Source organism: Leptidea sinapis, chromosome 10 (genome assembly GCF_905404315.1).
Source record: "Leptidea sinapis chromosome 10, ilLepSina1.1, whole genome shotgun sequence".
Taxonomy (NCBI): Eukaryota; Metazoa; Arthropoda; class Insecta; order Lepidoptera; family Pieridae; genus Leptidea; species Leptidea sinapis.
Window position 1 is genome coordinate 9,379,030 of NC_066274.1, and position 26,114 is coordinate 9,405,143.

The following is a 26,114-nucleotide window of genomic DNA, read 5'->3' on the forward strand; positions in this document are numbered from 1 at the left end:
TACATAAGGCCGTTTTTCATTTTCTAAACATTTTTAGTGTTACCTAGGTATATAAGATTTTATATTTATATTTCTAGTCAGTGGTTTACTATTGAAACTTGAAATCTTTGCGGACACAGGACAAAAACAGGAAAAAATTATATAATGCACACGCCATTGTCTTTAATTTTCATTTTTATTGGATAGAAAAGTATCTTATAAAGTTCATATCTTTTTTTTATTGGATTATCGTGAAAATATATACTTGAAACCTTTTTATACATTACTGTACTACTAGCCCCGATGGTTTTGATTTTTCCTGTTCATAAATCATGTGATAAGCACTCATATGAAATCCAATAGTCATTTCTTTTCATAGAAAAAATATGACTGTTTTGTATCTATACGTTTCCTAACGATTCTATTGAGAAGCAGGAAACTGTACGATACATAAAGGAGCCCACAGACGCCGACTGCTTATATAATATACGGCGGTACTTTTGCAAGAAACTCAACTCGTGTGGTGATTTACGAGGCATTTCACAAAGAGCTGTTTTATGCGGGTTGTACGACACAGCTTGCCGAACTATTTATCAGTGCGAACAGTTCTCACTTATATACGATACTAACTGTTTCTTTATAGCGATGTTATTCTTTTTAACCGACTTCAAAAAAGGAGGAGGTTCTCAATTCATTAGTATGATTTTTGTTAATGAATTAGATTAATTAATTACATTGTATATAATAACGCAATTATTTTTATACTTTTGAGTGCATATTATATTCTTAGAAACACAAGAAAATTTTCAAGACGTGACGTCAGCTCTCCCCACTTGCAGCCGACAGACCGCTATATAAGCGGTAACAGAACAGTTGGTGACCATTTTTGGAAGACAGACCACCTTTTGGAAGACAGACGTTTTCAAGTGGCGGTTGAAGACGCTCTGTCTGCGGAGCGCCCCATCCAAGCCGGTGTGCCCCAGGGAAGCTGGCTGTCGCCCGTCTGCTACAGCAGATGCACGGACGACATCCCAGTCGCCGACGGCGCCATTTTAGCGCTGTATGCCGACGACGCGGCGTTCATTACCACCTCGCTGAATGCCCCGCATGCAGCGAGCACTGGACGCGCTTCCCACCTGGCTGAAGGACTGGAGACTCAAGGTCAACGAGGCGAAGACTCAGGCGATTTCCATCGGGCGGGCGCGCTTATTGCGGCCCCCGGTGTCACTCATGGGCGAGACCGTCGAATGGTCCTGCCTCTCCGTACGAAACTGTGCGTATACAAGGCGTACGTTCGCACGCGACTCACATATGCGGCCCCTCATGGTTCGCGCTGACAAGCGAGACGGGTCGCAAGTCGTTGCGAGCGCAGCAGTCGCTGGCGCTTCGCACCATCTCTGGAGTACCACGCTTCGTACGGAATCAGGTCATCTCCAGAGACCTGCGCATGGAGAGCCTGGATGACTTCGTTCGTCGCCTGAGCACCTCTATGTTCGCGCGCGCCGATGGTGCGCGATCCCAGCATTTGCGTGGCATCGCGTCATACCATCGACGACCGCCGGACATAAGAGGACTACCACGTGACCTAGTCTCCTAGGACACGACTACCTCCTCGCCACTGGCTGATGGGCGCTTACCGGTACACTACCGGCGGGCTCAACCTCCTGAGCGGCGGGCGCAAGCCAACCATGGACCTACCACCCTGCCGCAGTCCAGATTGCTCGCGACACTACGCGGGCTCGATCGCACTGCAGCAGGACACCACCGGACATTACACCTTGGACCAACCGGTCCCACCCAGTGCCCCGCCTGTAATTGCAGGCGGCGACTATATCACTGAAAGGGGCCATCGCCCCGAACAGTTACCCCGAGGCCCGTGAGGGCCTACGCGGAAGACCCAGGGTGGTGACCATTACTTCGTTTGTCGTCGCACTGTGAACATCTTACCGAAATTCTGCCCGTTTTCGTATAGATTGTTTGTAGTGAGTAATTATTTAAATTTTGTTGATAGTGACAGGTGGACAGGGTGAAGACGTCTATAAAAGGCGACGTCTCCCTAGCGTCGACACATTTTCGCTGCAATCGTTGACTAATTTGAACGCTACTCTGCCCGATTTCTATTCGAATATTAGTCTTTGTGTTGTTTGAAATTTACTCTTAAAAGCTTCAAAACCCTTTTTGTTCTTATTTCCTGATTATATAATATCTATTATTATAGTATTTTGGAATAGTGTTCTTGAAGTCTGTTGCTTTTTTGTTAATTATTTTTTCTTAATACAAAAAAACACTGTTTTAGCAAATTTGAGTATTTGGTCCGGATCTTTTATGTATACAGAATTTCCAATAATGACATTTTTTATTAAAAAAGAGGACAAACGAGCGTATGGGTCACCTGGTGTTCAGTGATCACCGCTGCCCACATTCTCTTGCACCATTCCTTCCATTCCTCTAGAGGAATCATAGGAGCGTTGCTGGCGTTTAAAGAAGGTACACGCGTACATGTTTTTAAAGGTTATTTTAAAATGGTATCTTCTGCGTATCTTATATTTCTTAGGATTGGAAGAGGTCCAAAAACTAGTTTTGCATTTATGTAAGAGCATAACCTCAACTTTTAGGACGGAATCCCATCTCTTGACCCCTGGTGTTGCGGATGTCCATGGTCCAGATGCTTCTCAATTTCCCATCACGTAAGCAATTTACTCCACTTACCCCTTCTCATATAAAATATTGTATGTTTTCTATGAGTAACACGCATCTCACTGATCTAAGATAAACAAACTGTAAACTGCGAAAGGATCTTCCAAGTTATAATTGTGTACAAACATTAACCAATGAATCATAAAATCTTACCCAAAAATAATAATTATTAAATCTATTGAAAAAGCTTCGACAAATTATAACAGGAAATACGTAAACCGTGATGTTATGTGTGTGAATAAAATACGAATGATGAAAAACGAACCGCATTTAAATTTCGTAATCGGATATCCAATCTGAATTGATTTCACATTTATAAAAAGGGCCCGTCAAAACAAGTGCTTTGTAAAGTGCTTATTGCTTTTGTTTTGCAATTCCTACAGTATTATGTTTTTCGCTGTTCATATTATCAGCCGAAAAGAAAATTGATTTATTAAGGCTTAATGGTTTTATTAATTTGAAATACCAGTCATATTTGTACTTTTAACATTTTAGTTCCTATTATTTTTGTGATAAACACTTAGATTAAGGATTGGACTCCGCTGCGCTCACTCTACATACCGCACTACTTAAGAACAATTATAGTTTTTAGTACGGCAACTATTAGATGCTTGTGTGCGTGGCATCTTGACAATCAATGGCATCTTTCAGGTTTTGTAACTTACATACGCTTCGTGTTATTTTCAGTGAAATTAATAAAATACAAAATGCTTACTATATAATTAGAGGGAGGCTCCTTTGCACAGGAAGCCGGATTGATTATGGGTACCACAACGGCGCCTATTTCTGCCGTGAAGCAGTAATGTGTAAGAATTACTGTGTTTCGGTCTGAAGGGCGCCGTAGATAGTGAAATTACTGGGCAAATGAGGCTTAACATCTTATGTCTCAAGGTGACGAGTAGTGCCGCTCAGAATTTTCGGGTTTTTTGAGAATCCTGAGCGGCACTGCATTGTAATGGGCATGGCGTATCAATTACCATCAGCTGATCGTCCTGATGGTCTCGTCCCTTATTATCATTAAAAAAAATAATAATGGGATCCCAGTGTCTTTCTTATTTCTTGTGGAATATTTTTATGAAATTTTTCTACGCAAACCGACATTTTTGTTTCAATTATTAGCAAAGTTTAACAGAACATGGGACATGTCAACGTCACACATTGTTCGAGACTGGCTCGAGTACGCCCACTTAGGGGTAATATTAGTTGTGCAAATTACGACTACACTGCAGTATCTATTTGGAGCACACTGAAGATCAATTCTTAATCTAAGAATAAACAGAGGCAATTTTATTCATTCTTTATGGATTTTTTTTAGAATTGGGTTTTATTTTTATTGGAATGATTGTTATAAGTTTATAAGGCCATTTTTTTATTACTAAATATTGCAAAATGAACAATTAAGCATTCAAATGTGACAGACAATGGGAGGCTGATTTGCACAGGATGCTCCCTTGTTTATTGGTACCACAACGCTGCCTATTTCTGCTGTGAAGCAGTCATGTGTAAACATTACTGTGTTTCGATCTGAAGGGCACCGTAGCTAGTGAAATTACTGGGCAAATGACACTTAACATTTTATGTCTCAAGGTGACGAGTGCAATTATTGTGGTGCCGCTCAGAATTTATGGGTTTTTCAAGAAGCCTGAGCGGCACTGCATTGTAATGGGCAAGGCGTATCAATTACCATCAGCTGAACATCCTGCTCGTCTCGTCCCTTATTTTCATAAAACAAAACTTACTAGTTTAGTATAATAGTAATGAAAAATTTCGAAGCCTTATTACTTAATACAACTCCCTGAATATTAAAGCTCAAAATTGCTCTTCAGTTAACTCACCTCGAGTGTATATGGTAATTTATAACGCGTGTAATATATTAGAGTATGAAACTCTCGAGAGCTTGTACAATAATGTATTTAGAAGAAGCGCACTCGACACTCACAATATTTGTGTTTGACAAGAGTAAACAAGGAAAGGATTTTACGAGGGAACAAGCTGACCCTAACTTGTCGAAAAACACAGTTCAAACATGAAAGATTTATGTCTTTAGCAAAAAGCGATCCCTCCGCTGTGAAGGATTTTCGCCGTTTCACTAATTGCATTTTCCGTTCATTCATTTAACAGATCGTTCTTCTAGTCATTGTTTTATATAATATGAATGAATTCTGCTTTTTAATCTATTTTTTTTGTATATTTTCATTTTCAACCATAGATAATTTATACGTTAGAGCCTTTTGCTGCTAGAGACTCTATCTAGACGTTCAACCTTTAAATAGTTCTGTCGGCGGTTTTCAATTTCCTATCTGTTCTTAGTTTAACTAAAGGTAGACAAATCTATCCTTTTACGCTTACATGAATTTCAATAAACTATCTATCGATAGCATTGGACTATAAATAATAATATAACTATATTGGACATAACTGATAAATAAATAAATAATAGATAAGATCTTGTCATTAAGCGTCGATAACAACCTATTCGTCACTAGAGATACTTTATTGGAAACGGCTGTTAATCTATTTCTAAGCGGCTTGATCTAGTTTGATAACATCATTTGCTTGTACCCAGTACGTGTCAGATGTGAGGATTAGAATATATTTATAAAATAGCCAATGTCATTTATAGGCCACTGTCTCAATACAACCAGACCAAAAACTGGTTGCTGGATGAATAACAAAAATTAAACGGTATTTTAATATCAATCCCAATTTTTAAACTTAATTTACGATCGACAAAATTGTTTCATGACCCACTTCGATGTTAATACTTTGAAAATCATAACAGGTTTATATTTGCACGAAAAGGATTGTATGGCTGGCGGACCTTTAGTGTATAATAAAAAGAGAACAGTTATATAGGAAATGTATGTATGTCTGTGTTTATTATGACTGAATCTGACACTAACGTGAGCCACGATTAAATTTTGTCAATAGTACTTAGTCAAATATTATCTGAATAATTGGAAAATGGATACAGGTTACAAGCATCTTTAGAAGCTCCATTTCTTGGTTTAAGTAACTTAAATATTAACTTATTTTCCATTTATATGGTGATATGACATGGAAAATATTGATATCATCGTTTCAAATGACAATGAAAAATTGTCAAAAATAAAATAAAATTGCAGAGAACAGAACTTCAGAAGGCTAAAATTACAACATATTTGATGTTAGTAAAATTATGAATTAACTCTTTAATTATCTTGCAATAAAATAATAGGAAGTATTAAGGTTAATTTCATATTTCTAAGATAGCACTGAAGGTAAAATTTGGCGTCAACTCGAGTCATGGAATATAAAAGGCCCTGGAAACGATGATATTAAGTCAAAGTCAAAAAAATCTTTATTCACTGTAAAACCTCATAAGTTATTGAGTGCAAGTCAGGATGAAGTACAAAAGTTACAATTGCATTCAAATGAGTATAACAAGATTCATTAATAAAATTTAGAATTCCAACTATCTTTATCATTCAAATAATCTTTCACGCTTATAATAGGCCTTAGATGTTAATTTATTTTTTACGATACATTTAAATTTTTTAATAGGTAACATTTTAATTTCATTTGGGAGTTTATTATAAAATACAACACAATCCACTTTAAAAGATTTAGCAATTTTACGGAGCCTAGTAGATGGAATTGCGAGTTTATGTTTGTTTCGAGTATTGACACTGTGTACATCACTATTCTTTTTAAATTGGCGTATGGGCGTATAGGAGGTTCTCGTATATGTACTTGCAGTGTACTGTCATAATATTTATTTCACTAAACTTTTCTCTCAATGAATCCCTTGAACGCATTTTATAGACTGCTCGAATTGCTCTTTTCTGCAGCACAAATATGTTTTCAATATCTGCAGCCCTACCCCACAATATAATTCCGTAAGACATGACACTATGAAAGTAGCTGAAATATACAAGTCTAGCCGTTTCAACATCTGTCAGCTGCCTAATTTTTTTTATCGCAAATACTGCAGAACTAAGTCGATTACATAAGTTTTATATGTGAGCACCCCATTGTAGCTTAAAGTCTAATGTAATGCCTAGGAATGTTGTCGTTTCTACTACATCGAGTTTTTCATTATTAATTTTTATAGGTGTTGGTTGGTGCTTTATATTTGGAAGTGTAAACCTTACACATTTTGTTTTCCTTTCGTTTAAGTAAGTTATTAACATTAAACCAATTTACTACTTCAGCAATGTCGTCGTCAACCTGACAGAAAGTTTTTTGCTGGCGTTTTATTTTAAATAACAAAGATGTATCGTCAGCAAACATTATAACGAGCTATGGCGTTTGTCAACCACAACATGATTTACTATCCGTATCCCTACGTAATACATTGATCTGAGTAGCAGGAATGTGGTTATATAATATTACAAGAGGTATTTCCGAATTGTGTTAGTATATTTTACGTGTATTAAGCGTATATTTTGTAGGAGGCTGCGTCAAAACAATTATCCTCTAATATTGGAGTAACATATTAAATATATTTGGAAATTTTTTGATTTAGCTTAATTGCACCCGTTAATGATTTGAACATAAAGGTCAAAGTCTAAATCTTGTATCGCTGATGTGATTTTCTAGACTCGCATCATTCTTTCGTTTTTAGAGTCCCGTTACTTTTTCATCTGCGCGTCTGTCAATTCCACCTTTTCCGAAGTATCAATAAATTAACATCAAATACGTGTAACAAACCTTGAACTTAATCAAATATTCTATCATATCAGGCCTTCATTTTAATTCGCAGGTAAATTATATCCTAGAGATCAGAGAGCTAGAATCATTAATTCTGGCAAATAACAAATACTCAAGGCTCAAGAAAAGGTACAAAATAATGCAAGATATTCCAAAAAACACCATTAACATATTTATTTACTTCATTATGCATAAACCTTAAAACAAGGTCACTAAAAAGCGAAAAAGAAACTTAATCCACAACATTTTAAATTAATACATAAAAATTACGATATCATACACTTATACAAAATACCTTAATATATAATGTCAGTATTAAATATTATGTTGATGTTAAGTAGTAACTATCACCAATTTCAAAATGTCTGGTACAATGGTTTACTAATGAGGGGCTCCTTTGCACAGGATGCTGGCTATATTATGGGTACTACAACGGCGCTTATTTCTGCCATGAAGCAGTAATGTGTAAACATTACTGTGTTTCGGTATGAAGGGCGCCGTAGCTAGTGAAATTACTGGGCAAATGAGACTTAACATCATATGTCTCAAGGTGACGAGCGCAATTTTAGTGCCGCTTAGAATTTTTGGGCTTTTCAAGAATCAAAAAGAAATAAAGAAAAAAGGGCAGGGCATACCAATAACCATCAGCTGAACGTCCAGCTCGTCTCGTCCGTATTTTCATAAAAAAAAACACAAATAGGTAACAAACACAAACATACATGCAGTGGAATTGAAAGCTGCAGGAATTTTTAAGGTTTAAAATACCAAATATTAAACTGAAATTGTTGTTACGTTCCTAAATAAGGTATTGATCCCTGGCAACATCTAAACTGTAAAGTACTGTAATCACTTCAACACAGGCCGCAAAATCTCATAAACTGCTCCAACTTTTTACAGCTCAACGTAAATCCCTAGCTTAGGGACTGTAATGAAAGCTTTGCATTATTGCGGTGTAACGCTCTAAATTGCCTCACCTTTATATCGTTCAATCTTTCATTCATCCCAGAATTTTATATACCTAATGGCCATTACTTTTGTTACAAGTAAAAATTTATTAATGTTACATGAATTATCTAAAAAAAATATAGTTTAATAATATAATTATAATAGTATTTTCTTTGATCAACGCGAGTTTAAATAAAACACTTTTTAAACGATGAAAACGCGTGTATTTGGTAGTGTGTTTTTTACATTAGTTTCAAGAAACGTCGCGTTAACTAACATAATAATGAAAATGTAAAAAAATTGCTATAATTTCATAAAATCCTTCAAAAAGTGCTTTATTTTAATAAATATAATACTGATATAATACCCGGCAAAAATTAAGAATTTATTAATTAAACAACAAATCGATGGCGTGATTTTAGGGAGGTCTCATTTTTATGGGGTATATAGTGAGCATTCTTCCACAAAACTGTGTACGTAAGACAGTGTAAAAATATATTAGATCACCGAATACAATATCTTTAGACTCCTTCTGAAATACAGACCTAAAAAAACTAATCACAATATTGTAAAAAAAAAATATTTTTAAAAGCGTTTGTGACACAATGGATGGACCCGTTGTCACTCGCTATATACGTTTACTTGACGCTTTATAACGTCAGAAATGCCTTTGGTGTTACTAGAGAGTATGGGCAACCCAGATGTATGTTCATTTGCCGTTCGCTACCATAAAAATATTGCTGGAGTAATCATTACTAACTGGGAATTATCATTGCACACAATTGCATGACAATTCGCTTACTGTAATTATTTTGCAATATATTATAGAAAAAAATACAACGGTGTAAACATGCCTCTTCTAGTCCAGTCATTTAAGCTTAAATTAGGTAAGAATCTCGGAATTCGAGATACCCAGCTGTATATACTTGTATATTGACACCCTCAAAGTTGTCTCAAAACCTACATATAATATAATAGTTAATAAAAATTGACAAATCAATCAATCAATAATCATTGATTTATCGATAGTTCATCAACTATTTATGGCGCGTTTTCGACCGGAGGCACCGGTTGACCTGAAGTGATGCTGTGACCGCGCGCTCTACGCCCTCTATCTCGAAAACGGTTCAACGTTTAAAAAACTTTTAAAACAAAATTTGTAGAGAAATTTGTTTTCTACAATATTAATAATAAATACAAATAGCAAAAAATCCATAGGAAATGAGATATCTCCAAAAAAAGCGCAAACAACCGATTTTCTGACCTTTGACCTTGAAATTTAATAGTTGCTTACACCCTACCATATGTAGGTTTTGAGACAACATTTAGGGTGTCAATATACAAGTATTTACAGACTTACAGCTGGGTATCTCGAATTCCGAGGTGAACTTACTATAATGACTGGACTATACCATCTTTACCATAGGGAGGCTCCTTTGCACAGGATGCCGGCTAGTTTATGTGTACCACAACGGCACCTATTTCTGCCGTGAAGCAGTAATGTGTAAACATTACTGTGTTTCGGTCTGAAGGGTGCCGTAGCTAGTGAAATTACTGGGCAAATAAGACTTAACATCTTATGTCTCAAGGTGACGAGCGCAATAATTGTAGTGCTGCTCAATCTTTTTGGGTTTTTCAAGAATCTTACAATTACCATCAGCTGAACGTCCTGCTGCGTCCAGTTCCTTATTTTCATTAAAAAAAAAACATTTTAGTGAATTTCATTATCAAACTTGACACTATGCTGTGCTCCCTTTAAAAACGCAACCTTCATCAGGTTGTGTTATTGAAAACAAACCGAATTCAAATAAAGAAAATTATACTTACTAAAAAAATAAGTATACATAATACATACCTACCGCCCTAAGAGAATTGGGTATTTAATATAATTGAGTAAAGTAATCGTTGTTTTAAAAGAATATTACTTTACATGAATCATTAACATTTCGAATAATAGCATTAAATAAATTTGTAACCGTTTAATACAGGGCTCACATATTTGTACGATTTAACATAGAGTACGGCACTCAACAACTGCCCAAGGAATTTATTTGAAATGAAACAAAGTCATGCTAAGCGAATACAAATATTACTTCGTGGTCTTCTCTCGCCGCGCCCACATGGGCGCGGTGGGGGAATGCTGATCAGGACTTTTCGTCCCCTGCAGCAAGGATCACTCGCCGCCCGTTGAAACGGGCGGGTCATTGGGGGTGAGAGTCGTTGCTCTCTGCGGTCGTCTTCTTTAATTTATGGTATGGTTGGGAGAGCGCCCCCCCCCTTTGTGGTCATCTTTTTGGAGCTGAGGGAGCGCCTGTTCCCTCAGCTGAGATCCGGTGATTGTTGCCGGTTTGCGCGGGCCTTGACGATCAGCCCCGAAGAAGAGGGAGGGCGATCAGCCGATCCGCGCGCAAACACGTCACTCTACATCCTCGTCCCGCACGAGATCACGCGGGTAGCGGCGGCTGTCAGGTGGCCGCGCGTGCCAGGGGGCCAGATCTCGCAGATGATGGAGATCGGACGAGTCGGCACGCGCGAACATGTTGACGGCGAGACGACGAGTGAAGTCGTCCAAGCCCTCGACTCTTAGGTCCCTCTGGATTTTTTGGTTCCTCACGTACCATGGTGCGCCCGTGATGCGGCGGAGGATCTTGTTCTGCACGGTTTGCAACCTTTTCCGGTTAGTTAGATTCACGAGCGCGTACCATGCAGGCGCGGCGTACGTGAGTCGGCTGCGTAGGTGGGTCTTGTACACCAAGACCTTCACCCTCAGAGGGAGGCTTGAGGAGAGCACTGGACGAAGTAAGGCCATCGCGACGTTTGTCGACGCGATGGTCTTCGTGACGTGCTCGTTCATGTTGAGCCGGCGGTCGATGGTGACCCCGAGGTACTTTACCGTCGGGGACCACGAAATGTCCTGTCCGTTTAGCTGCAACCTATGCTGGCCAGTGTGCACACTCCCAGTCGCGAGCGCCTGGGTTTTGCCAACGTTCACCGATAGCCGCCACTTCTTGAGCCATTCTGGCAGGGTGTCCAGCTGGCGCTGCATCTTCACGGCGGCGTGCGTTAGGTTGAGTGACGATGTAATATACGCCGCGTCATCTGCATATAGCGCCAGAGTCGCCGACGGATCGAGCGGGATGTCATTTGTGTATTTTGCGTACAGCAGGGGAGAGAGACAGCTCCCCTGCGGTACGCCAGCAGAGATAATCTTGGAAGCTGAAATGGCATCGTCTACCCTTACTCGAAACCGACGGTTTTCAAGGAAATTGGCGACTATCCTCACCAGGCGGGGAGGTGTCGAGGTTGCAGCTAACTTGTGCACGAGTCCAGTATGCCAAACACGGTCGAACGCCTTCTCCATGTCCAGGAATACTGCCACAGCTTTCTCTCTTTTGTTGAGAGAAGCGGTGAGGGTGTGCAGTACCCTGGACAGCTGGAGCGTGGTGCTGTGTTCAGCGCGGAATCCAAACTGTTCTTCCCTAAGCTCTATGTAGGGTCTTAGGAGTGACAGCAGGAGAGATTCGAATATCTTAGACTGGGTCGCCAGAAGAGTGATGGGCCGGTAGCCATGTACTAGTGCGGTGTCTTTCCCCGGCTTATATATTTATTTTCTTCCCAATGATACACCATATTCGCGTAAAGTTTTAATATCGCGTTTCAATAACCTACCTAAAAAGTACAACGCCATCTATCGAGCATATATGGGTAAACTCGAAATCGAACACATAGGTTGGTTAAATTGGTTCTGAACTTATTAAATATCATTTAATGCTCTTTTAGAATAGTGCCGCGATGTTTTTGAATGAAAAAGGTTTTAGGCTACAAATACTCATCTGATTCCCGTTCGCAAAAATGATTGAGCAAAAGTTGGGTCGCCAGAAGAGTGATGGGCCGGTAGCCATGTACTAGTGCGGTGTCTTTCCCCGGCTTATATATTTATTTTCTTCCCAATGATACACCATATTCGCGTAAAGTTTTAATATCGCGTTTCAATAACCTACCTAAAAAGTACAACGCCATCTATCGAGCATATATGGGTAAACTCGAAATCGAACACATAGGTTGGTTAAATTGGTTCTGAACTTATTAAATATCATTTAATGCTCTTTTAGAATAGTGCCGCGATGTTTTTGAATGAAAAAGGTTTTAGGCTACAAATACTCATCTGATTCCCGTTCGCAAAAATGATTGAGGCTATTCATCTGACTGAACAAGTCATCTAGATTCTAGGTCAAAATTAACACAATTCAAATCATAATCACTTTATTCATGTACGTCAAGGAAATAACACATGGGAATGTCAAGTTTTCTTTTCTTTTTAACCGACTTCAAAAAGGAGGAGGTTCTCATTTCGATTGGTATTTTTATTATGCATGGTTTAAATATAATAATGTCGTACCTACACTCGCCACGGGAGACTTTGAGTCTAAGCGCGCAGATACGCGCGGGCAGACGTCGTTGATAATTACAGCAAGTTAATATTTAAGTTACTAATTATAATATTAGTTTTTATTTTTTTTTTGGGCTTAGCACCCACTTAACCCCTATCAATAGCTAGCACATTCAAATAATAGCAGGTATTTTAGTAATATTAAACAAATAAGGTTTGCATAGGGGGTGTATTCAATTTAATCTTTATTAAGTTGTTTTACACGTTTTAGTTTTGAAAGTCGGTTTTTTTAAACGTAGTTATTTTTATACATTTACCGCCATCTCACAAAAGATTGAGCTTTAATTGTTTTACAAATCATTTTGACTATATTATATGTAAAGTGATGCAACAAAAATACTCAAAAGTCAAATTATTAAAAGTAATGCCTTACACATAATGACATACGTTGGTCATATGTACGATAATGGCAATGAAAGAAAACAAATAGTTTGAAGAATATAATTATTCAGTTGATAATAGCTCTGTTCGGTTGAGTTTCGCGTGCAAAAGTTTAGGACACACCGACACACAACTCCGAAAGTTAAGTTAAAATATATTTTATACAAACGAACACGTAATTTGTTTCAATAAATAATCACTACATACTATTATAAAAACAAAGTCATCCACTGCGTCTGTCTGTCTGTCTGATGGCGATAAACTCAAAGACTACTGCATTCATTTTCATACCGTTTTCACCAATGGATAGCGTGGTTCTCGAGGAAGCTCTTAGTATATAATTTGTTAAGTTGTTTAATACATTTTTGTATGTATTGAAGATATTTGTTGGAGATGTCGAATAAAAATAAGTCGTCTGGAATATTTCATCGCAAACACTGTGTAAGCCTTTTGAGATAAAACAAAGTAATTTATGGTTGGAACTGTGTAGGTATCTTACATAGGTCTACAGAAAAGTATGCGATGGCGTATGTCTGTATCTCTTAAGGATATTGTACTATATCCATTTTAATACTTTAAAAGATTTACACTAAAAAAGCGGAAATGTAAAACATGTTTACACACTTATCATTTCCAATGGATGTAGACTACATTATTTCCGAATACTTACATAATTTTTTCTATAAACAGAACAGCGTCTGTCATGTCAGCTAGTTTATTATAAATTGGTGGATTTTTGATATATTTTAATTTAAATTGAATATTATCAATGTAGATATCTAAATTCATCTAATACAGAAAACAATTGTGTGTAACATTCATACTAAATATATACCAATACGTAATTAGATGTATTGATAAAAAAAAAATAATCACCAAAACGTTTTATATCGGTTGTATGCCAAAAGAAGGATTAAAAAATTATTTTTCAAACGCTATAATTGGCAATACAAATTGACTGTCAGTAGCAAAAAGGATGTAAATACTATGTAACAGTAAACGCATAAACTGCTACATAAAAAGAGGCGGGACTGCCTAAGTAAAAAATTAAAATTTAGTTTAGTATGAAACGTGCAGTGATTTGACATAAGTTTGAAATAGTAGTTACTGTATGGCGACGAAGTATAATCCGGCTAAGTATGAAAGCGAACAGTCGCTTAAAACGCAGTAGATTTTGGCTATCTCTGTTTTATACAAGATTACAGCAGTCATCTGTCAATGTATCAATGACTGCACGTTTTGCTAGGCTGGTTAGAAAATATTCCTCATAAAAGTTGGTTATAGCACTACTTACAGTAAGATCTACGGGATTAATCCTCTACTCTACTCCAGTCTTAAGATTCAAATTAGAAAATTGTAAGGAGCAGTATAAGAATATTCAAGGAATTTGAACAATTGAAAAATTATTAAGAACGTCTACTATCGCTGGCAGGGAAACTGACTTTTCAACAGCTGAATTCACACGGAAGGAAAATTAGTCTTCAGAAGAATAATGGGAAGGACGTGGTTTGTTTTCAAAACTTTTTAAAGAATGGAGCGGAAATTTATTAAAATAATGACAGACATTATAGAACATTATTCTATAGCGGCTTTACAAATAAAATTGGCATAAAGTTCGCTAAAGGAACGCCGGAGGACGTGGGTTCGAATCCCGCATCGTTCATATAATTTTGTTTTTCAAATTTTATTTGTGTATTAATCCTAGAAGTGAGGGTTATCACTTTAAAAATATAACATATTGTTTAGATTTACAAGAGCGACATCTCAAGTCAATTTCCTAATATACAAATATTGGGGTTGAGCAGGTTATCAACTGTTAAAGGCCGGCAACGCTCCTGTGATTCCTCTGGTGTTGCAAGAGATTGTGGGCGGCGATGATCACTTAACAACAGGTGACCCGTACGCTCGTTTGTCCTCCTATTCCATAAAAAACAAAAAAAAAAAGGTAAAGTAGATCCTATAGATGAAGCCACAACCTGAGAATTATTGAACAAAGTAAACAGAATTTTATAACGAGGCGGTACTCGAACGGTTAGCTCAGTTGGTTACCGGCACGGAACGCGGAGGTCGTGGGTTCGAATCCCGCATCGTTCATAAAATTTTGTTTTTTAAATTTTATTCGTGTATAAAGTTAGTTTACCTCGTTTACAAATAGACATTTTGCTAACGATTTTGTAACGATTTGTACGAATGTATAACGTTTCCTGCGTTTAATTGCAAGGCTGCTTGACATTCGAAAAACTTCAGCATTATCATTATATCGACAGTGTTATCAGCGATATTGTAAACATTTTGCATATTCTTTGTTTAACCTGAGGTATAACTTTACACAAAGTTTATTTGTAAGGCCGTAAATGTTTAAACCTTAGATAATGTATACATCTAGATAGAGTCTCTTGATGTTAGACAATCGATGAAAACAGGTCAGGTTTATTATTTAAGTGTGCGTGACAAGCTATGTCTTAAGCTCGCGATTTGTATGTCTGTCTGTTTTTCGACGTTTTCACAGCTGTCACAGTCTATCTAGACGTATAAACATAGAATATGTAAGCGAATCCATTGTTACTGTAACCGATTTTGATTAACATGTCGTAAAAAGTCAGCCAGTTTTTGAATTAGCTCCTTATTGTCATGAATATTACACTAGCAAACCACTAGCTAACCATATCCGTGAAAATACGGTCCGAAGTAGTAGTAAAACTATTTTTATTGTAGTTTACGCACTAGATCCGGTTTCCGTCAACCATTAGAAAAAGTTGTTCGACTACACTAGACTGTGTTTTCACGGATACGGATCGGATTCGGATCGGATGTAGTGCGAGAGTGCTCTAAGGTTATATTGTACTAAGTTGATTTAAATACAATGATTATTCGATAATAAGAAATGTAATTTTTTGAGGATTTTAAAATGTTCGTCTTTGTTATTTAAGTACGTACGTACTCCGGATGAATTTATTATTTTAATATATTTTACATTAAATAGGAAGTCACATGATCAACATCTCATACTTGACAGCACGGCAGTGGCCTCTTTTTCGGTGTTGCCACTGTTTTGAAATCTATCTACCTTCTTAAACTTCAAAATGCGTGTCTCAGTTAATGGCCTCAATGATTAAAAGATGGTGTAAAAGCAATATATACATAATTTTAAAAAGCCTACACTTTTTACAAATTAATGTATACTTGCTAGAAACTATCATAACCATAATAGTAACACCAGGAACAGACATAAGCTTATAATGCCTACTACTCGGCCATGTCGAGTTAATAAGTTTTTTGTTGGGGCGATGTATATGCTTTTACAACAAGATCCCAGAAAGTGTTTAAAACAAAAGTATTACGCGATTCAAAAGAATTGTTACAAATCGTTTGTGTGGCAAAGTTTACTATAACATAAATGACTACCTTAATGATACCACGGATTGGGAATGGAGCGACCGCCCTCAGGCTATTAAATAAGAAGTTTAATAATTGTACAATTTTACTTTGTAAACATATTTTATGATGAAAATAAAAGCCCGCTGAGTTTGTTGCACCCATTCATTTGTTTCATTCATTGCATTCATTTTGGAATGGGTGGTAGTTTTTTTTTGATTTTCAATAAGTGATCCTATTTTTAATAAAAATATTTGAATTTGAACTAAGGGACACCACAGTTATAAATACTTTTGTGCAAAAGAAAAAATATACGAGTATATACTGTATACTGAAAAAAGCTGTAACAAGATGGATACTGACCAACAACTATGAGAAAACGAGAGAGTTAAAAACTACCTACTCTATATATAATATGTATTAATTTATCACTTCATTAAGTCTTTATATTTCTAACCAAAAAAAAAATACATAATAAATTCTTAAGGACTATTCTTTATGTATTTATAATGCTTATTACACAATATACTTCTTTACAAACTCATAAACAACCTAATAGACTGTCCAGATATTCTTCAAAATATTGGTATTTGTGTACCGTCATTTAATTGCCCAATAGGTACTAATTCCCCAATATTTATTAAATTTTATAGAAATAACTACGGATTAAACTCTCCCATTCAACTCATATGTGTAAACTATAATAAAATATTTAAATTAGATCATAACATCGATATATTTTCAAATATAAAATTTAATAAAAAACAGGTGTCCTTGTCATTAAAAGGCTTAAACATAGATGAGTAACTATGTAATTAGTATTAGTAGTATATTCATTATTGTTATTTTTCTAATTTGTTTTAAGCATTAGTTTTTTAGCTTAGTAACGATGTGCATTCACCTTTAATTTAGATATGTAAATAGTAACTCTTATTAATGTTTATCTTATTCGTATATGTTAAATTATGTATCTAGTTGGTAAGCATTAATAAATAAATAAATATTATCCAACACAATACGAATTCACATACACACACTCACACCTAGTGTTAAGTAGGTACTAATTATAGATATGAAAGAGCGGGATCTTCTGTCACAGGTTTTGTCACCTAAAAGAAGATCCCAACCAATTATATCACGTAATAGTAGTTTTGATACCAATAAAGAAATTTGAATTTTGTATATATATTTGAAATATATATATCTAATATATAAAATTCTTATGTCGCGGTGTTTGTAGCTAAACTCCTTCGAAACGGCTTGACCGATTCTCATGAAATTTTTAGTGGATATTGGGTAGGTCGTCAATATTGGATAATAGAATTATTAGACCACCCCCCGTACAGCCCCGACCTAAGCCCTAATGATTTCTATACTTTCCCTAAAATAAATAATAAATTGCGTGGTCAGAGATTTTCATCACCTGAAGAAGCTGTGGACGCCTACAAAACGGCCATTTTGGAGACCCCAACTTCCGAATGGAATGGTTGCTTCAATGATTGATTCCATCGTATGGAAATATGTGTCAAAATGCGCGGAGAATACTTCGAAAAGCAAAAAATAAATTTTTAATAGTAATGTTGTGTCACTTCCTTGATTAACGAAAATTTCAGTGCTGCCCTCGTACATGACGAGAGTTGTCAAATTTCAAGGCATTGATAATTTCGACAGCTCCGTCAACAATACTCTAAGCTCAGCGGAAAAGTGTTTACTAGAATTTCTAGTACAATTTAAATTTAAAATAGAACAGACTCGGGGTAATATAAACCGGACTTTGCGTGGCCAACGGCAGTTCTAGTTCAGACTCGAAAGTGAAATGGAAAAGAAGGAAATAAGAAAAGGAGTGGAAAGTAAATAGTGTTCTAGTGTTCATCTGAAGAGGAACAGCGGCAGACCGGCGAAATGCATGTCCGTGGAAATAGATGCAAATAAACGCTGACAATATGCATGTGTGGCAGAACCTGAGCACCAATTAATATTGTTACACTGATAAATGTGAACAAAGTCGAGGTTAACGGCTAGTTAACTAAATTAAGCAATGCAGAATTTCGATTCATAAGGAAATATGACATTATAGGTACATCAACTTGTGTAATTATGCCAGATAGAAGTCGAGGCTTTTGTCTGTGTAGAAATGTAGTGACGAATTATTGTCGGGCCGCCGGCATTCGTTTCCAAGCATACTCAACTGGGTCACGGTTGTGTCACTATGTCAATATATATTTAAAAGTTGCTTTGATTAAGCATCAACTCAAACACGTTCCACTTACCAAGTGTGAATCCGATAGATATTCGTTATGTTGAAATAATATTTTCGGGGAGCATAACCGTATCGATACTATAAAATCAGAAATGGCACGTTATTTTATAGCTTAAATTTTTATTATATGCATTCTTTACACATACCTATAAATAAAATTGGAGTGTGTGTTGGTAATATTAACATAACCGTTTTTTACTACATGTCTGATATAGTAGTAGATGTTTTTTACTACATGTGTGATCAATACGGTCCAGCAATTTCAGAGATAAGCTGGAACAAACAAATTGTAAAAAATGTTATTTTGGTGTATGTACCGTATATATATTCATATACATGTAGTAAAAAACGGTTATTTCAATATTACAAATAGACACGACATTAGTTCATGTTTGTCTCTACGAGAGTCTAGAGTTTTTCCGCGTAGATTTCATTTATGTTAAAATTTTACTGTTGAATTAAATTTCATAGTAATTTTTATATTTATGCAATAAATCTTACCTTATTTTCGTAAATGACTCCGTACAACATAAGCTCTTAGTAAGTATCTACATACTAGACTACGTACGTAATTGTAGTGATTTCGTTACATAAATACAAACATAAAAAAAACATAAAGCGTGTTAAAAGCATACACTAGATCCTTGCTCGTGACTGAATACCGTCTGTTTATTGGTGCATACTACATAAATGATGATGAAAAAACTACTTCGCAGTAGTTGAGTTTCATTAAATCAAATGAAAATCTTTTTATTATAAAATGGTGGTACAAAATACAGGTAGATAATATTTAACCTGCACCCTTGCACAGCAATATTACTACATATTATTATAACATAAAATCCTCCGCTGCGTCTGTCTGTCTGTTCGCGATAAACTCATTGTCGTGCTGTTTTTGCTACTTGAGGAGAGGAAGGACTAAAACCTATCTATGTAATTTATTAAGTTTTTGTAAAAAGTTTTGTATATCGATATTTATAGGAGGTATCGGAAAATAATAAGCCACCTGGGAGCTTTCAACTGAACAAGACGAGTATTTATAAACCAAAAAATTCACCCAAAAATTCACATAAAACCGAACCGATTTTAAAACCGAAATCGGCAATCGCTCGAGATTCCGAGACCCAGTATTCCAAACGTGGTGATTCTAGGGAAGTTTTATCGAAGAGCGGTGGCCATACGGAGATACGACAGTTAGTTCGTTTTTTGTTTGTCTGAAGATATTGTTTTATTTGAATTTATAGGAATTTTGTCTTGTTTACTTTAGGGCTTGTTGAGATTGATAAATGGACAATATGTTATGTTTTTAAAGTGATAACCTTCACTTCTAGGATTAATAAACAAATATTTCAAATTTTATTTTTTAAAAATTTGAAATTCAAATCCCGCATCGTTCATAAAATTTTGTTTTTCAAATTTTATTTGTGTATCAATCCTAGAAGTGAGGCTTATCACTTTAAAAACATAACATATTGCTTAGATTTAGAAGAGCGACATCTCAAGTAAATTTCCTAATATGCAAATATTGGGGTTGAGCAGGTTAGCAACTGTAAAGTAGATCCTGTAGATGAAGCCACAACCTGAGAGTTGAACAAAGCAAACAGAATTTTATAACGAGGCGGTACTCGAACGGTTAGCTGAGTTGGTTAGAGCACCGGCACGGAACGCCGGAGGTCGTGGGTTCGAATCCCGCATCGTTCATAAAATTTTGTTTTTCTAATTTTATTTGTTGATAAATGGAATTTATTGAATGTATAAGAAATGATTTAGGGTCAACTATAATATTAATCTCTGAATTTGTAAGACTTATGTTTTGCATGACCCTTATATTATTTTTATTTCTTTAAGTGTGAATTATTTTCCACATGGATCGCGTTTTGTTTTCAACCGAGCTGAATTTACGGATATTTATAAATTTCTTAGATTTATTCATACAATTATTTTAGTTATTATATTATATTTTTTAAGGTTTCTAGTTAAAGTTTATATATTATTTTTATTTCTCCAAATAACCCTTATACGTTTACTTCAAAATCACTTCACATATCATCAACCCTCACCCTCACAACCATTCACCCAACACTCAACACATTAAATACATTCCAAATCATATGTTTCATACTTTTTATTATATATTTTATATTATTTAATATATTGCAATATCTTTTATAAAAATTGTAAGTTTTTTATTATTTGGTCTGTGATACATATATCTCTTTATATAACGTGCGGAATACTACTTTTGGAATTTATTTTTCTTAAAATAGTTCTTGAATCTGAAATTAAATTAAAATATTCCAAGTATAGCCTTATAAAGTACCTCAAATTTGAATTGGCAAGTTAACCCCATACATATTCAGTTTGCGGCAACGACGCAGTGCGCAAAAGTTTTGGCACTCTCGCTTGCATACAAAAAATGAAAGTGGCTTTGCCGTGACTAAGCCAACGCAATCCTTTTGCCGCCTCTCCTGACCTATTTAATCTAATTCTATTAACCCTTAAATATAAAACAACACCAATATAAGTTCAATTGGGATGATGATTTGTGTGTGATTTGATTGTAATTGATTTACACTCATTCATGTTAGAAGAAATCGGTGAACTTTAGGGTTCCGTAGCCATTGGCCCTTGTGGATTCGTCATGACTGTCTGACTGTCAGTCCGTATGTCACAGCCCACTTTTTTACGAAACTATAAGAACTATACTGTTGAAACTTGGTAAGTAGATGTATTCTGCAAACCGCATTAAGATTTTTACACATAAATAGAATATATTTTTAGAAATTGAAACTCAAAAAATTTTTTTCATCAAACCCATACGTGTAATGATGTTGAGGTTTTTTATATAATTTTTTTTTAAACTAAATAGAGTGATCGGGTGCTACTTGTGGTTGCTGGATGATTCTGTCGTTACAATCATTGTCGTTAAATTTAAATCTATATTCTCTACAAATACCTCATATTATTAATGTTCTGGGCTTAGACCCAGTAATTTCACTAGCTACGTCACCATTCAGTACCGAAAACTTCTTATTACATTATTGTTGCACAGCAGAAAAAGGCACCATTTGTCTTATTTAGTATTCTCTACTCGTGCACCGTAAAAAGTGACGCAAGTTTTTCGCATCACGTGTTAATAATAATGTTATATAGATTTTATTATTATTTTTGATAAAGCTCTCTTTTTATTTTTGGCAAATGATAAATGAGGAGATCCAAAATGACTGACATAGGCCAGATGGTTGCAAAACTGAAGTGGCAGTAGGCAGAGCACATAGCTCTACAGACGGATGGCTGTTGGGGCAGTAAAGTCCTTTATCAAAAAATGGCTCTGTCGTAAATCCTACTACTCCACACCTGAATATCTTATAGATCGGACAGCCTGGGAGTAGATTATTATTATTTTGTAACAATAACAATGACAGTAAAATATTATATATTTCGTGGACGTGTTACGGTGATATGATGATGATATAAATTTATAATTTTCATTAATTGAAAGTAACCGATAAGATCGTAATTTCCAATATGTATACATTTATGAATATGACACACTTGAAATGATGATTATGTAATAATTTTATCAATTGCAATGATATATTACAAAGAAGAAGAGTGTAAAATAGAAAACTAAGAGAGTTTCTTGTACTCTCTGAGAACGCCATTTGTTTACGAAGTGGTCATCAGAAATATAATGAATATCTTATATATAAAATTCTCGTGTCCCGGTGTTGTTACCAAACTCCTCCGAAACGGCTAAACCAATTTGTTTGAAGATTTTTGTTTATATCGGGTAGGTCAGAAAATCGGCCAACATTTTTTTCACATCCCTAAATGTTATTTAAAATTTTAATTTTTTTGACAATTTTTTTATTTTTATTTTATTATGATTCAGCATTAAAACATACATACAACATCAAATTTTTACCCGTCTACGATCAACACCTATTTTTGTATCACGATTTGAATATTATTCTATTCCATCCACAGATACGCAATAGAGTTGCAAGATGGCAATCGAATATAATGATTATTGTGGTACGATAAATTTTATGTACGATATATGAGTATTTGGTAGGTTTGAGAATCGGTCGTCACCTATTTATTATAGCCCAAAATTTTTTTTTTTATTACTTTAATTGGCAATACAACGTTTGCTATATTATTTGTTACTAGCTGACCCAATTTTAAATGTACCAACTCTTCTTGTTTAAAAATTTCGTAACGAAAATATTTAGTTTTATTTTAAGCGTCTGCATCAGTTTGAAACAGAAACATTATTATAGTCTATTGGAGTGCTGTTCTTATTATTATTTTATATTTTGTAAAACTTAACACATATGGTTTGAAATTATAATCATTTAGCAAATTTAAATCTATACATAATATAAATAAAATTGGAGTGTCAATTTGTTATATTGAAATACCGCTTTTTACTACATATACATACGAAAATATTTTATTTACAATTTTTGTCTGTCTGTCTGTCTGTTCGTTTTGACGGGACATTTATTTTCAGGTGGCTGATGTAATAAGGAGTAACTTCGCCTACGTTTATTTTAGAAAAATTCTTTGATTTTAGAAAAAAAAAGTAGTGTTGCATTTTCAACGAAACGGTCTAACTCTAAAAATAATTTATATGACAAAACAACGTTTCCCGTGTCAGATAGTTATTTAATATAATAATTGACCGTATGAGTCACCTTATGTTTCGTGATCAGGTAAGGTTAGGTGATCTTTCAGGTACCCAGTTTTCAAAGGTACCCATGTCGTACCGTCCTGGAAACACCTCACAAGGAAACTCATTCCATTCTTTGGAAGAAATAGATGTACAAACATGGAAGAAACTTTCTTGAAAACCTACACACCACATAGGATCGTCACACATCCAAGTGGTATATATTGTTTCTTCTTCTTCGAAAACTATATGTTGTATCTATTCCATTGGGTAATGTTATATTAATAGTAATACAAGAATTGCTGAGATTTTTCAAATTTTTATGTTAATAAGGGCTGAGACGAGCAGGACGTTCAGCTGATGGTAATTGATACACCCTGCCCATTACAAAGCAGTACAACTCAGGATTCTTGAAAAACTCAAAACTTCCTAGCAGCAGTACAATTGCCCTCGTCATTGAGACATAAGGAAGAAGTTTTATGATAGAAGAAAATTTTATGTTAGAATACTTTTTATATATTTTTGTATTCGTACTTATTAGCTATTATATAAAATTCAAAATATTTTCACTTCTTATTGGGTATGTAGAGACATACAGGAACAGACAAAAACTTATAATGCCTACTACTCGGCTAAGTCGAGTTAGTAAGTCTTTTGTATATGCTTTTACAGACTTCAGAAAATGTTAAAAACAAAAATATAACGTTATTCAAAAGAATTGTTAAAAACGTAATTTTGGTAAAGGTTACTATAACATAAATGACATTCTTAATGATGCTACAGATTGGGAATGGAGCGATCGCCCTCAGGCTATTAAATATTATGTTTAATTGTACGATATTACTTTGTAAACATTTTTTTTGATAAAAAAAAACTATTTTCTTCAGGTCTGTGGCATTCGTTTTGGAATGGGTGGTAGTTTTTGACTTGAAAAAGTGATGTCACGTCCTATTTTGAATAAAAATATTTGAATTTGAATAAAAATATTTGAATTTGAGTTGAAATATTGTGACTCATGTAATAGCAATCTAATCGGTCACTTGAGTGTTCTTGTTTATGAATAAATTATATCAATTAAGGTTATCCATGCCGGAGAGTGAGCAACACCAAAGAGTCAAGAGTTGCGTTACCGGCCCTTAAGGGAGTGTGTTCTAAGTATGAAGAAAAATAATACACAAACAGTATATTTCTTATTCCTTCTAAATATGAACACGTACGAGTAATATAATAGATAATTTGTTTTTTTTTGACAATAAGGGATGAGACGAACAGGACGTTCAGCTGATGGTAATTGATACACCCTGCCCATTACAATTCAGTGCCGCTCAGGATTCTTAAAAGACCCAAAAATTCTGAGCGGCACTACAATTGCGATCGTCACCTTGAGACATACGATGTCCCATTGACCTTGTAATTTCACCAGCTACGGCGTCCTTCAGACTGAAATACAATAATGCTTACACATTATTGCTTAGCGGTAGAAAAAGGCGCCGTTCTGTGCCGTTGTGATACCTATAATCAAGCCGGCAAAAATAATATTATGTTAGGAGTATTAAAGATGACAAACTTACCAAAATAACATAAGAACAACCAAAGAACTTCACTCACTTCACTAGAAATAATCACTTTATATCTAACAGCACAGACGTGTAATGTCTAAAGTCATAGACACAACACACGTGGTCAAGTTCTCGATCCAGGGCGCTCGTTCAGCTCAAGCCGCGTGCGAGCCTTATGATGCGATACGTCGCACTACGAAGGCTCGACGACGGAATGTACTGCGCATGCCTGAAATGTCAAACCGCCACTTTTAGAATCCACACAACAGATTCTTACCTCAAAACTATTAATTGTTTTCGCAGTTTATGACTGCAACATTGCAACTATTGTTAAATAACGACATCTGAATTCTTAATAAGACTGTTAATTCTATACTTATTTTTTGTATGATTACAATTTTTATCTTCAAAACTCTTTACGGCCTTATAGCCTTGTCGTTGGCACCCCTGATTTCTGAGCTAAAGGTCCCGGGTTCGAGTCGTAGTGAGCAAAGAACATCTGTATGATATATGTGAATATTCATTTCCAAGTTTTAGTTTTTTAATATGTATTTATGTAAGTTTTACGTATGTATATTGAAATGAATATATTATTATCTGGCATCCATAATACAGAATAGACAATGCTTAGCGAGAAGTTAAAAAATGTATGTAAAAATACATCAGAGAAATTTTTGTTACATAATATTTCAATCATTTAGGCTATTATAGAACTTGTATATCACCTAAAGAAAAGCAGAGGTATATCACAACCACGTTTCAATAAAATTGAAGTCCAATAATATTGAAGAATTGGCAAATAATAATAATAATAATAGGAGGGAGGCAAATGCCTCTTTACTCGCGTCCACCAAAGCCGGTAAACCGAGAGTGCGCATGAAATGGAGTAAAGAAATGAACCTATTCATTATGCGCACCTATTACTACATCACCAAATTAGAGACCGACCTAACCACCTACAGAAAACAGTTGCATGAACTCTTCTTACAAAAATATCCGGACTTAAACGTTACCGAACAAAGAATTGCGGATCAAAGAAGAGTAATTGTAAAAAACAACCTCTTAAATCAGGAAATTTTAAATCGAATTAAAGAAGAA

The 26,114-nt window shown here is 35.3% G+C and overlaps 1 protein-coding gene across 1 annotated transcript in view; it reads right to left on the reverse strand.

Annotated features, from left to right (window-relative positions):
• Positions 1–25,192, reverse strand: part of LOC126966579 (uncharacterized) — a 121,841-nt gene extending 96,649 nt beyond the window's left edge. Inside the window, exon 1 of the mRNA XM_050810714.1 lies at positions 25,029–25,192. The gene's annotated coding sequence lies outside the window, so the exon portion shown is untranslated. The remainder of the gene's footprint in view (positions 1–25,028) is intronic.
• Positions 25,193–26,114: the final 922 nt, after the last annotated feature.